The sequence below is a fragment of the Eupeodes corollae genome, chromosome 1, assembly GCF_945859685.1.
Source record: "Eupeodes corollae chromosome 1, idEupCoro1.1, whole genome shotgun sequence".
Taxonomy (NCBI): domain Eukaryota; kingdom Metazoa; phylum Arthropoda; class Insecta; order Diptera; family Syrphidae; genus Eupeodes; species Eupeodes corollae.
Genome location: NC_079147.1, coordinates 213,686,468 through 213,701,841, shown reverse-complemented (window position 1 = coordinate 213,701,841; position 15,374 = coordinate 213,686,468). Strand labels below are relative to the sequence as shown.

General features: G+C 32.1%; 1 protein-coding gene across 3 annotated transcripts in view; it reads right to left on the bottom strand.

Moving 5' to 3' along the window:
* Positions 1 to 15,374, bottom strand: part of LOC129940623 (serine proteinase stubble) — a 164,758-nt gene that overhangs the window by 71,589 nt on the left and 77,795 nt on the right. For all 3 annotated transcript variants that reach the window (XM_056049013.1, XM_056049011.1, XM_056049012.1), the window contains exon 2: positions 13,220 to 13,803. The gene's annotated coding sequence lies outside the window, so the exon portion shown is untranslated. The remainder of the gene's footprint in view (positions 1 to 13,219; positions 13,804 to 15,374) is intronic.

The window sequence follows — 15,374 nt, the reverse complement described above, 5'->3', positions numbered from 1 at the left end:
CAACAACTTACAGGATCTTGTCATGCGTTTCAAGCTGAAGCCATTTACTGACGAAATAATTGGACATTACCAGTGTGGCTAGAGGCCTGGAACGTCTACCATCGACCAAATTTTCACTCTACGCCAAATCCTGGAAAAGACCGAAAAACATAGCATAAAAACTCACATCTTTTCATCAATTTTAAAGCAGCTTATGACATTGTAGACAGAACGAACTATACCGTGCCATGTTGAGTATTGGTATCCCTACCAAACTTATACGACTTATTACGATGAATGACGTTGGAAAATTCTCGTTGCTGCGTTAAAACTGGAAAAGATTCAACCGAAACCCTCGAAACAACCAGAGGACTTCGACAAGGCGATAGCTGCTTCAATATTGTTCTTGAAAGAGAGGTGCGCAATACCAACGCCAATACAAGTGGCACCATCGTTTTGAAAAATCCACACAATATCTTGGATATGCAGATGATATCGACAATATGGGAGGAACCAAACGAGCAGTGACGGGTGCCTTCTTTAATATCGAGTCTAAGGCAAAGAAAATGGGTCTTGACATTAACGAGGACAAAACGAAGTATTTACTGTCGTCAAATAGAGTCGATTCACACGTAGACTTCGTCAAAACGTGACAATTGATAGGTATAACTTAGAGGTGGTAACGAATTTGTTTATCTAAGCACCGCTGGTAATTCTGCTAATGACATCAGCGTGATGTCATGAGCTATACGAGCTGAACAGCGACTTGCCACTTGTCAAAAAACTGCGTGTTCAACGCTTAAGATGGCTAGGGCATGTCGAGCGAATGAACATCGAAGCTCCAGCCCGTAAGGTATTCAACGCCAAGCTTGAGGGAAATTGTCGACGCACGTCAATTTGATATTCAAAACTAGAGGCAGCAAGCTAGAGATCGAGTAAGCTAGCGAAAGTTATTAAGCCTCTCAGACTTCTTCCCATAAGGCGTAGGACATTCAAAGAAGTTTTTCCTCCCAGTTCCATGCGCTTACTGTTTCTGAATAGATTTAGTTTTTGCTTGGTGGGTTGTATTGTCGGACAATTACGACAGACGCAACTCTTGTTACGTCTAGAAAGTTGTAAAATACAACTATCAGCCAGCGTTGTATTTGACGTGTACAGGAATATATATAAAAACCACATGATCGAAAACATCGACTCCATCTTTGGTTTTGTTGTAGTCCAGTATCAACACAGGTTATTTTTAGAAGTGGCTTTTTTATGCAAACAACAATGCGATTCTTTCAGAAAATATAATGATAGATAAGTGGACTAGCCGATACTGCTTTTTGTTATTGACTTTTACGAAATTGTTTTATTCATCAAGAAATTGCTTTACTAAAGGTGGTTTTTCACGTATCTTTTGTTCTTGCGGATTTTTTCCAAGATAGTGAAATTTTGTATCGAGCAACTTTTATGGGCAAGTCTACGGTTGTGCAGGAGTTATGACTTAACACAAATACATCATATTTGCAACCAAATTCTGTACTTTAACCGGAGCTTTACTATTATGACCACCAGTTTTATCAAGTTTAAAAATAAATAAAACGTTCACCGAACTCGCCTCTCAATAAGTCCATTGTTGTACGTCTTTTTGAAAACACATGTCATGCTAGTCAAGCTCTTGCATTTTGGGCAAACAAAAGTTTGATATCATCTCACGGTAGCGCTCACCATTCACAGTTAGGTTACGATGTGACTTTTTCTGGATGTATTGGTAGCTCGGTAAAAAAGTGAATCTTCGGCCAACATTTCAAGAGCCCATTTACCAAAAATTGTGCGTTGCAGTAGGTCGCTCGGCTTCAATTCTTGCACCAGCCGTATTTTGAAAGCCATCACACCTAAATCCTTAAGCAAAATTTTTTTACGTTGTTGAGTAAGAGAGGCCCGATTGCTGCGAACGGCGACGAGTCGATAATTGATGGCCATCACTAACGCTAGCCGATACAGCTGCGATAATTTCTTCAGTTCGCACTCGTCAGCTGTTTAAACCAGTGTTGCCAAAAAGATAATAGCCAAAAAGTTACCCTTTATAATAAATGTTTGAAATTCATTCATAAATAAGTTAGACAAATTTTAACTGAATAATAAAGCATAACTATGAATCAAAAATGTATTGAAAACATTCTGTGGTACAACTGGGCCCCTTGACATGATTGGGAAGATTTTTTCCTTGATGTTTAGGAGGATTAAGATTGTATGTACATATGCTTATTACAGCAAGGAATTGATGTTCTTGTTTCAGGTGGCTTCCATCATTGATCGCAAATAATTCGAAAAATTTACTTTTTTACCTTTCGATGTATGAGGAGTACATGACTCGTAGAATAAATAGTTGCTTTATCGTCTTCACTTATCAAAGTTAAACTTCAAACATTTTGATTCTTTTGATCTTCTGTAAGAATTGTTTAATTGTCATACACTGAACCTTTTAAACTTAAAGTCTTATGATCAATGAAAAGAAATTCAATAGCATATCAACCTTAAATTCTTATTTAAACAGATAATTGTTATTTTTAATGTTTTTTCGCCCTCACATTATGCATGTTACTAAAGAAGACTCCATTTTTTGTATCCTTCTCTACAGCTAGTATCTACAGAACGAATCGCTTTTTTTTTGAAAACTTTATTTTCGTAACAATAAACTTTAAGATATCCTCAACTACCAAGATTTATCAGCGTTTAAAAGTCCAAACTTTTGCTTACCAAAAGCACAGACAAGCTCAACTCAATAGAATACAAGTTTGGCTTCCCTATGGAAAGAATAGAACTAATAACATAACATACATATCCGCATTTCAATAGTTTAACTCTATTCTGAGTTCATTGAAGCCATTAAAAAAAATAAAAGAACAAGAATATGCATTTCTTAAAGACGTTTTGTCTTCAAAGTTTAAAAAAAAAAGAAAAGATCTTCAACGTATAACCGATGTTATGTGATATCCTTCTCTCACAGATAAATATCATTATCATTTCAACATCATCATCGCATTTAGTTATACGTTTTTACGTGGATGGAAGAGATTTCATTAAATTTTCTTTTCATTCTTATTCCTCATTCTTCTTCTACTATCTCTTAGCATTCTGTTTCCCCCTTTTTGTTTTCTTTAACATTCATATAAAATTATGCAAAATCAATAAAGCAGCACTAACGGGCTTAAGGCGGTGTGACTTGAGTTGAGCGGTTAGTGAACATAATAACTGTGCGACAAGTTGCAAAATAGAAATAAAAAAGAAGAAAAATCAATTTCACACGGAAAAATTATGAAGCGAGATATATCTTCCCGCTTGCATATACTTAGCTAGTTAATTAAATGCAGCTTTTTGTTGCTATTCTTGTGATGGTGATAGGTGTGATTTTCTTGATGGGAAAGATGGAAGATCTCATTATCATCATCATCATGAGGTAGCAAAACATCTCGATGACAACCACAAGAAACAAAACGGTACCTATATATGTTATGGTTAGCCATTATAATGATATGGTATCACTCAACCGGGGTTGTACTAGTTTGTTTTTCTTAAAGGGCGTACGTTGATGTGATCCAATGGGTTAGAGTGTTTTTAAGTTTGACCCTCGTGATTTTTTTAAAATACTGAACCGATTTAAATGAAACTTAGTTTAAAGTAACGTATTTTCTTGTGTTGCGATAAGTTTTTGAATTTTTGGCTGAATTACAAACACGCTCAGCTTCGGCTTCACCATAGGAATTCAATGCATGCTATCACAATGGAGCTTCGACCTCACGTTTCGTTTGACAATCGTAAGGAAAAGAACGTAATGAAACGTAATGTGACTCCAAACGGAAGCTCTAGTTCAATTATCTGAGCATTCTGACAGCTGATAGTCTGACAGCTCAACAGCTGTAAACAAAATTTCAATAAACAAAATATTTGCTCTTTGGAAGAATGAAATAAGAGAAATGTCATTCAAAGCAACCTCCAGGCTCACCGTAACGCAGACGAAGCCGAAGCTGAAGCGTGTTTGTGATTCAGCTATTATAGTTTCTGTGGGCCTTCTTTGTGTCGTCATTGATCGTTTAAAGACTTGATTGTTGGTTGGGCAAAGAAATAGTCTTTTTGTAAGTTTGAACCCCGGCTCCAAAATCATATTTGCTCACCGTTTGTTCTCGCTTGTCTAACCAGGAAAAAAGGTATTAAGTTTTTCTTTTAATAGAAACACCCCCAAAAGAATACAACTAATGACTTAGGGTGATCTGACCAAGTGGGTTTGTTTGTCCACTTCTGACTATTTACCAAACATTTTTATGCTGCCACATCTTTAAGCAAAATTAAAAATGGAGTTACAGCATCGGGATTGGTGTCATTCGTTTGAAATTTATTTTTTTAGCCTTAGATCAAAAATATCCAACATTCATTTTTTTAAAACCAAACATAGCATTCATATTCTTACACTCTTAAAAATCAACTTTCAACAACAAATTTCGTTTGTTTTTGATAGAAAAGCTGTTTTTTAATCACGAAAAAACACAATTTATTGACTTCCCATAGAAAGTTATTGCAATTAATTCGATCTGTCGAATTGAAAATTTTGACATTTCTCGACGGTTCAAGGTCCTTAGAGTCAAGTAAAAAGATTTTTAGAGAGATGTATGTGTGTCCGTACGTTCTGGAAGTTTTTTCGTCGTCTATAGCTTAAGAACCCATGGAAATATTGAAATAAAAAAACTGAATAAAAATAATAAAAATCTCACCTTATTTTTCAAAGAAAAAATGATTCTATCTCAACAAAAATTGTGCGCAACGAAGAAAATAAATGTTGAGAAAAATCGAATTGACAGTAGCAATTGCTACTTAAATTGGTAAAAATTGGTTTTCAACTAAAAATTTCGTTAACAAAAATAGATATTGAAAACAAACAATTTCATCATATGGATTTTGGATAATTCAACTGGCAACATTTTTTAACAAAACACGAAAACCTACAAACATTTTAAGCATGACAAATCGGCAGACGGGATGGGAAGTTATTAGTGTGAGTCGCATCCCAACCTATTTTTTTATTTTGAATAAGAGCGCTAATCACCTAAGCCTCTGGGTGAAATTTAAACCGTGGCTCATAACTAATATGTGAAAACCCTATTTGAAAAACAGTTTTTGAAGTGTTTTTCAAGTGAATGTATTTTCAAAACCCTAAAAACTGTTTAAAAACCTCAAAATAAATTGTAAAGACATGTAAAGGGTGTTATTTGAAGGTATAAAATATTCTTCATCTTCTGGCCTTCTTTTTAAAAATTAGTTATTAAAATAGACGTAGACGGGTGTAAAATTAAAAAAAAAATTTTAGCCGTATATCGGTAATACCTAAGCAAATGTTGTCCTCCAAATAATTAATCTTGTTAGACTTATCTGTTGCAAAGACTAGCAATTTCACATATCCCTACAGAAATCAGTTAAGTTACGTTAAATCGCACCAACTTCATGGGTCCATAAAACTTGAAACTAAATGGTTAATAAAAGCTTTCTTTAATAAATCAATTGAAGCACGAACTGTGTGGTATGTTGTGCCACTCCGTATTATTGAAACCGCTGAAACCATTGACAAGCATTGACTGGCTAGCATTGTTTTTAAAAATAGAGACGTTTCGTATCCGGAAACGTTTAATTCTTATGAATAGGTACGTTTTTCCTTATTACAAATTCATAAAATAAAAGGAAAAATTAGAAACCAACGTTGCAATTTCCCAATATCAAATAATGAACTATTAAAAACTTGTATAGAAAGGTGTAGAAGTTTACGTGCGATCTTTTGAAAACTTTTGTATAGAACAGATAAAAGAGTAATACCAAAACTGTTTTAATTTAATTTGAACCACACATGAGCTCTAGAAAGGCAGAAACAACAACATCATGATAAAAGCGGTTAATTCTACGTCTTTTGTCAAATTTTAAAATTCTATTTCACGAGCGACTAAAATAAGGGCAACAATGGTTCAAAGGATAATACAAACAAGAGATACTATCCAGAGAAGAAAAGTAAAAACTAACATCTTTTAAAGCAAAACACACAATAGGCATCGAATGGATTTTGCAAAAGAGCTTGAAGCACTGTATAGAACTGCGTTGCCTTTTCGGCTGAAAAAAGTTTAACCTCAATGGCCCCATTCGCTACAAAGTACATATATTTCTATAGGGTCTGCAAAATAACTTCTTTTTTTTTAAACAGGGCACAAAACATCGAGTGTAGCTTCGGCTGTATGGCACGTAGCACCGTCCTGTTTAAAGCTCCTCTTCAATTTTTGAGAACAAAAACTCGTTCAACAAAGCTTGATAATGATCGCCATTGACTGTAACTGCCTCTCCTTGCTCATTTTCGAAAAATGCCCCAAACATCAAAATCCGCACCAAACAGTGACTCGTTTTGAGTGTATCGGCTTTTCAATGAAAGCATGCGGGTTTTCTGTGCCCTAAATGTACCAATTTTGCTTGTTTTCATATCCCGCCAAGATCAAAATCAGCTTCATCTGAAAGATGATTTTTTTTTGGCAAAATCGGCATCTTCTCCAAGTCGATCGCAAGGCAAAATTTCCAGCGTTGTTCAAGCGTATACACAACCATATTCGTTTAGCGAAAGGATAAAACTAATTATCTGTCAGATCAGCAATGAGTGTTACCATTCACTATTTGATCTGAGAAAAAGATGAGCTAATTTTGGAAAGACATCATAGCCGTACATCAAGTCTAATATTGTGGGGAGCTTTAACCTAAAATGGCACAATCGACTTGGAGTTTTTGTCCACAATAATGAACGCAAACAACTATAAATATTTGCTGATACGGTCATTTACAAAAGTTACAAATAATTTTAGACTCCTGGCTAAGATTTTGCAACAGGACAATGTCATCATCGACACTTTCAGGGTTGTTAGAAGTTAAATTCAATCATGAGACGTGGAACTTTTGCCATGGCCACAATATTCATAGGACTTCTAACATAATTGAAAACTTTAGTTCATGACTATTTAGGTGGCAGACAATTTGAAGACAAAGACACCTTAATCGAAGCTTTTCGTGATTCTTGTCTTGTAAGTATATTATTCAATAAATTTGTAATGGGATAATCCGTACCTATTCACAAGTAGTAAACGTTTTCAGGTACAAAACTGAGGCTTTAGCCTCATCCTAGTGGTTGGTAGTGTATTTGTCTCAATCGTTTTAAACAATCCTAAAATATGAAATACCCTATTTAATTGGGTCAAATATGGCTTTGTTAAGGAACGGTTACCGTATGTTTTTTTTTTGTTACAAGAAATGCAGATAAGGATTCATACAAATCTTCGGTAATCGGTTTTAAGGGGTTTTAAAATAATATTTGAAATCTTTTTATACATTTCCATAAGGTTGCAGTAAGGTTCTACTGTGTTGCGAGGCCATTACCTTCGTTTTTTTTAATCAAAAATGAGAAATGTATCAATTTGGGATCCTAGTAGTGGGTGAGTTTTGGATGTCTAAAAATAAGCTTTCATAATGGAGGGTGTCAGATGAATATTTTGTGTTGTAAATGGTAAGGAAGTGTGATCTGTAATTTAAAAAAAATTAACCCATAATGTTTGAAAAGTAAACAAACATAAAAAAAGGATATCTGCAAGAAAATGGTATATCTTGACTCTACGTACATCGTTTTATTTTAGCGGGATAACCAATATGGATAATGGTCGGTAATAGGGTAACAAAACGCAGCAATTGTCTATGAAATGTCAGAAAAATTACACATATATGCAGTTTTTGATGTTTACAAATGTTCAAACACAAAACACACGAAACATTTCACAACTCCATCGTTTTTCATCCAATTTACAAAATTATGCACAACAATGCGTAGAATTCCACAATTATTAAATGTGTGCATTTTTCTATACCTTTTATGCCATAGGCAGTATAGGGTAAATATTGAAGCCCGGATTTGATAAATAACTTGTTTTGTTCTTCTACTTTTTCTCAGTCATTTCGATTGATGTCAGTTTTAAATCGATTACGGAATCAAGATACGCAGTAACCAGCTACGGCTTCTGCATTTTTATAATCCAACCAACGACACCGTGATTCAATGCTACTATAGTCTCAGTGCAGTGCAAGTCTTAGAAGTCTCGGCGTATCTCCGTCTCCGGGTATTTTGCACGCGCGCGTTAATCTATCAAACAATTATAAATCATCAACAATCATAATCATAAATAATAGCAGAACAATAACTAAAACAACAACAATACGAAGACGTCTTGTACAACATTGTTTTCTTATTTCTGGTTTCTTTAAATTGAAGTCGGATAAAAACCAACTTCGTATTATTTTTGAGATGCAGCGAATTGAATTTTGTAGAAATTACAATGTTTTTTCAAAGCATATGTAGTCTTGTAATTAAATAGATTTGAAGCTATTTAACGGTGTTTTTTCATTTTAAAAGGGGGAATGCTGTCTATGGGTTGAGTACTAGTGCTGTGATCGATTTGAAGACATTGTATGATAAATTAGGTTGCAGCAACATGTTGATCAATGCTCGTAATTTGCTTTGCTATTAAAATCTTACCATGACAACTAGGTCAAGAAGTTAGGGTTATTTTTTCATGTATTACAAATTACTATCAGTGGCTTATATCGTAAGAGAGAGGTCAAGTCAAAACAGTCAATACATCAACCATCAACCTTAGACGTATAAAATCTCACGGGCAAATACAAAAAATAAGCTTTCAAAGGTAGCATCTTTTTTATTTTGACTGATTAATGATTTGAATCGAAAACTTAATGCCTGACATACGAGAAGTAGAATTAATTTTTGTTCTTTTTGTAAAATTAATAAAAGAAATACATAATTCAATCTTTTTTGCTACTTTCACACAATTTGCATATTATTTTAAATTTTTGCGTAGGCTAGGCACAACTGTTTCGCTTGTATTTTTCTTTTTCTTTGCGGTATGAAAAAAAATGTTCAATTTGCATACATATCTCATTTATTTAAACTGAAGCTGTTAAATATGCTTAAGATAAAGATTTATACAAAAAGGAGCACACAGAATAAATTGTGTGTTAATTGATCGCGGGCATAAAATAAATTCTAAATAGGGGGTTGAACTTTGGATGGATAAAGATACGTAATAAGGTACTTAATGAGATTAGTATGGCTTGTGCTTAGAGATGAGAAACTTTATCCAGCAAATGATAATGAATATTCATGGATATTTTTTTGTGTATTATACAATTTATACCAAAATTAAACTTAAGGAGGGTATTTATGTTTGCATTAACAGTATTTTGTTGATAATAGGTAAAGATATCGTAGTTTTATGTTAAATGATGAAGAATAACAACGGTTTCGCATACTTAGCGTTTTTACTTGGACTTAGTTGATGTACAAAATTTAATTTTTGTAATAATGGCATAGAACTTATCATTTTTCTGATAGTTCTGAAATTCTGAAGGTCTTCTTATTAACTTCTCTAATAGGTTATTGAATTGACATTTTTCCACATTTTAAGGTCCTTAGAATCTCTATCAAAGATTTAGGGAGATTTATGTGTGTGTGTGTATAAGTACGATCGTTCGTTCGTTTCTCCGTTTTTACTATTTTAAGACTAGCAAAGAAATTGGCTTTAAACCAATCTTGTTTTGGCGATATTAAAAGCCAGATGTTCTAATAGGCTTTTAAGGAAGACCAGTGTATTGTTTTTTTTTTTATTATAACAGTTTGAACAAAATAAGTTAACATTTGTTGCTTTTTTATAATAAGGGGATATTACTACTCTTATTATGCAGGAAAAGAAGAGATTGTTTGGAACTTCTGAATATTTAATAAATATGACTGGAAAAGACAGTGTGTGCTAAGGCATTTCACATTCGCGTAGTACGGCTCATGAACGAACCTCTACGGTTTATTAATGAGTATTCCTAGTATTACATTTGAACTGTTCAATTTCTGTCAATGTCAATGTTCAAGTTGAACTAATGACGATATTATTACCAATCGATTTAATTACTCTAAGTTCAATACTGTCCAAGGGACTTATGTAAGGTGCAGAAGCACCAGCTTAGAGATAAGCGTTATATTCAAGCTGTGACCGTATATAAGAACTGTAGAGAACAGCCAGATTAGAACAGCCACATTTCTTGCATCACCTCAGGAAACCCAAAAACCTTGCAGAATTTTTGGCGACATCGCGTATGTGATCGTTCTACAAGAGGTGGTTGGTGATAAACATACCGAGAATATCGAGATGTTAAGTCGCATTGATGCAAGTGCCATCCATAGATTATATCTCACTTTAACGATACGAGACAGCATTGGTTTTTCGAACCATTAAATTATAAGCGGTTTTGTTTTCCCCATTCAACAATGCTGTTTAGATTGGAAGTTAATGAGCTTATAATATTTTGTAGTTGCAGCCCACATTCAAAGAAGAGGAATGTAATTTTAACAAACGAATATGAAAAACTAAGTCTTTCGTCAGCAAAAAAATGAATTGGATTAAAATTTTGCACGCGACCATTAATATAAATGAGAAAAAGTATTGGACATAGAACACAGCTCCGAGGCACACCACCACTTATTTTGTTGTTTTTAGACTTGAACCCATCCAATATACTTGTATTGAACGTTCCAAAAGTTAATTACTAATCCAATGAAGGAAGGACTCATGAAAACCCAAAGCACTCATATTCGTTAAGAGAGCCTCATGCCAAACCCTATCATATGCTTTTGATCCCGATTACCTCATAAACCAATAAACCTACCAACTTCAGCTTAATTTCATATTTTTCTTTTTGACGTGATACCAAATTGGTATAAACTTGAACAAAATACAACTAACGGACTTTGTATACAAATCAAAACAACTTTTGGTCACCTCAAATATTGTACGAAGAAAATATGATACTAACTCTTAAATATTTTTTTAATTGACATTGAAGAGATAAGACTGAAGGCTTGTGTTGCATTTCAATTTATATAAAAAGAAAAAAATACTTGTCACTTATTGTTGGGAAGTTATGGGCTAGGTACACCCCAGCACCTTTTTATTTGATTTTTACAGTCCAGATCAATCGATTGGGTGTTATTTTTAAGTTTACATAAATATGAGAAACTCTTATATAGGGGAACGTTTTCGTTTCGTCTTTATCTTTTTAAATAGGTTTTTTGTTTTTTTTTTACTTGCTACATTTAGGCACTATGTGGCGAGCTTTGCATTCGTTAACATTTCGAACTCGATTCAATTTATACACTTCTTTAAAATTTTTTAAAGATCAAAAATAACAGTTACAAATTCGTTACATCTATATTCGAATTCACCCAAAAATTTGATTGAATGATTTTTTTTAAAATGTTTATTTTATTATTCGTCTTTAAAGTTACAATACTTTATGGAGACTACATTAAAATCAAACATTATATTTACAAATTGACAGTGGTAAAAACACAACAAATTCAAACAAACTCAAATTCGTAAAAAGCAATACAAGAAGCAGTTATTGGATTATGTTTCGCAGAAAATTACCATTTCTAGGACACAAATTCCGAGATGGATCATACATATTAAAATGAGACAACAAAAATGAACAATTTATGTTACAATTGAGATATACTAAAGGTTTTAAGTCAATTTAAGCTCATTTGAGCTCATAAGGTGACATATTTGAATAATTATAAAGCTTTCGTAAAGCAAATTTTGTAAATCTCTTCAGAACCTTTTCAATCTTTAAAATACTTGACTGTGTAAAGGGATTCCAATATTCAAGTAAAGCTCTTACAAGGGATACAAAAAGAGGATCTTCGAATGAAATAAATCCCAACATGGCGGTAGCTTTTTTAATGACATTATCAATTAAGAGAGAACAATTCATATTCGGAAATCACACCAATATCCTTTTTATTTGTTAACCTCATTAGAAACTGATTTTCAATTTTGTAATCAAAACATATAGGATCCTTTATTTTAGAAAACGTTACAATACTACACTTCTTTACATTAAAATTTAAACCATTTATGAAACACCACTTGGAAATATTATCAATATCCAATGTAATTTTACTAGCATCTGATAAAGAACTTACAGAACTAAAAATCTTGAGATCATCAGCCCATAAAAACATCTAGAACTTTTAATAGATTTCAGTAAATCATTTATAAATAAAATGAAAAGGAGTGGACCAAGATGACTACCTTATGGAACACCGGACAAACTTTGTACTTCATTGGAAAGAATATCACGAATTTTAACATATTGTGTTTGTCCAAACAAATAGCTTCAGATAAATTTTAGGAGATTCAAGTGGAATTAAAGCAATTCAAGTTTTTCAAGAGAACAATATGTTGTACAAGATCAAACGCCTTGGAAAAATCGGTGTAGATTACATCCACTTGAGTACGATTTTCTAAACAACCAAGACACTAATTTGTAAAGATTGCTAAATTTGTTGCAATTATTGAAATTAAGTTCTTCTTCACAGAGAAACGCTTTTGATTTTTATTGAGAAGATAATTTCTAGAAAACAAACAAAAACTTCAATTTGGTTGATTTATTTAGTATTGACTTAAAGAAAAGATAAAGTATTGGTTCTTGTAAATCTGTCGAAAACGTTCTTCCAAAAAAAAAGTAAAATTTGTTCCTTTAAGGTTATAAAGGGCTTTGGTGACATTTTCAAAACAATAACAACATTTTTTCTCATTTAATTTGCATAAGTACCATAAAGTAGCAAAGGTTATATTTTCAAAACAAAAAAACATCATGTGGGCACATAAATACGTTATGTATACCTTAATATCCAAATTTTCAATAGGCTTTAAAAAAAAATAATACAAATTGAAAAAATAACTTATTTTAAAGATTATGAATTGTACAGACAAAGCTTTTAACGAGTTTTTCAAAGCCTTTATATTTTTAACTCAATTGGATATAAAATAAATAATGTTTCACGATATTTTTCTTTTTTAAGAACATAGTCATTGAAATTGATCAAGTAAAGGAGTATTTTCCCAACAATAACCCAAATATTAAATAGTTTAACATTTTTTAAAAGAACTTGCAATAAGCTTTAATTTTGATTGCTTTTATTATATACCTATATATCTAAAATAAGGTGATTTTGATGACCTTCAAACTTTGCTTTATTTAATCCCTACCTTTAAAAACTTTATTTTTTTATGTTTCAATTAAAATGTAAGTCTTTTAAAAAGAATATAAAAATATAACTTACCAGTATTTCCAAGAATAATTCACAATCTCAGCGATTCGTTCAGTGGAATTCTCAGTTGTAGATTAAAATTGAAAAAGAAAATTGTACTTTTCGTAGAACTTATTCTTTTGTATGTTGTTGTTGTTGTTTTTTTTTATTATTATTGTATTTTAAAGCCCAACGAGGTTACAACTTTACGCACGCGCACTCAACAAACCACTTTTCTTTTCGTCACACACAATAGGCGTGTTATGGAAAACCGAATAAATAAATTATTATTATTTTTTCTTTTCTCTTATTTAAGATGTAATTATTCTATTTCAATTTTTACTTCTTTTGTTGCATGTTTACTATTTAATTTCACTTTAATTGGTGTGTTGTACTATTTTTAATTACAAACACAACTACTATAAAATTTATCATATATTATAAGGGCTTTGTTCGTATGTTATTGTATGTGTTGTTTGGTCTTGCAGGCTTTTAATTATTTGTTTTTATCTCCTTTAAGTTCACATTAAATTGCCCTTTTTATTACATTTAATCCGAGCCGCAAAATTGCAAGGAAATAATAAATTTTATAACTCCTATGCGATAATATACCAACTCTGAAAAAGAAGAAGAAAAAGAAAATGAATAAATTTAATTGCTTGAATAAAAAAAGAGGAATCGGGCAAGAAATTGTTGAAATTGAAAACCAAAGTTAAAGCAGGAAAAAGAGATCTTGAAGAAAATTTTACTACGTAAATATGTACATATGCACACCCCAGGTACAACTTATATCTAAGTAAGGCGTAACGTGCGGGTGATGATGATAATTACGTTGATTATTCGTGATGCAGTTTTATTTGAAATTTAAGTTGACGTTGTAAAAGATTTAGATAGCAAAATGATTTTTTTAGGATTTAATTGTATCTTTTACGTGTGTTTGTCAAAGAAAAAGAAATATGAAATTGAATATTGTGACATATCACATAAAACAGACAACTAGAGAACACACTTTTCCATAATATTATCATCATAATCTTCATCTCCATGTAACCAGGAAACGCTCTACCACGGCCGGTGGCGGCAACGGCGCGGCGCGGCGGCGCGGCGGCGCGGTGGCGAAAACGAGAAAGATGATTTTCTTTTGATTAAAACTAAATTGGAAACAAGTGCCTTAAAGAAGTCATTGTAAAATGGTTTTACTTCCAATTATCTTATTCTTCTCTTTAAGTGTTTTTTGTTATTTATCTTATATGCAATTAAAATCATCATAATAATTATTCTAAACAATTTAAAGTGTATCTTGAATAATTCAACAAAAAAAATCGTCTCTATATTTGAGTTCAACAACATTTCGATCTCATTTTTTTTTTTTTGGTAACGAAAATAAATAACTATTTTTTTTAGTTCTAAGTTTGTAAAGAAAAATATATTTAAGGCGCTTTAAAGATTAAAACACCAAAGTAAGTTAATTAATTCAAAATTGAAAAAAAGAAATATTGGTTTTGATTTTGGTTTTTTGTTTTGTTGGGTGATTTAAGAAGAAGAAGAAATATCTGAATTGAGTAACCTTGAAATAGTAAAAGAATCAAACAATCGGATTTGAAAATGAATTAAAAATTACAAAAACACAGGCCCGTAGATCAATTAATTGGTTAATTTTTAAAGATTTTTAATGTGTATATTTGTAAGGAGACTGGAAATAAATGGTACTTTTATGGTATACAACTTTTCAGAGAGAGTGACACATTAAAATGTTGTACGGAAGGTTTTTTTTATTTTCTCAAAGTCTAAGAAATCGTGTAATAGCGGCCTATCCACATCTACAACCTTTCCAAACTTTATTAGTTTCACAGGAGTGAAAAAAGTAAATTTTAGAATTACTGCCTTCAATGACTTAACATTATATTTAAGTTGTCTGTGATTTAGCGAATTTACGAAAGTTTTGATTCATATGTTTTTGACAAAGTACAATGTTTTTGGACTTCTATTCTATTTTTTACAAACATTAAAATCAAAAATACATAAAACATATTCTATTCTTATACAACACTGCGGTAATGCACTGAGGCGTATACGTACTATTTTCCAATGAAAATTGAATCTGTTTTTTGTTTTGGTGAAATTCTTTCGTACCGATTTTTTGTAATATTTGTACAGATTTAGTATGGAAATAACTTAAAACTCTGTT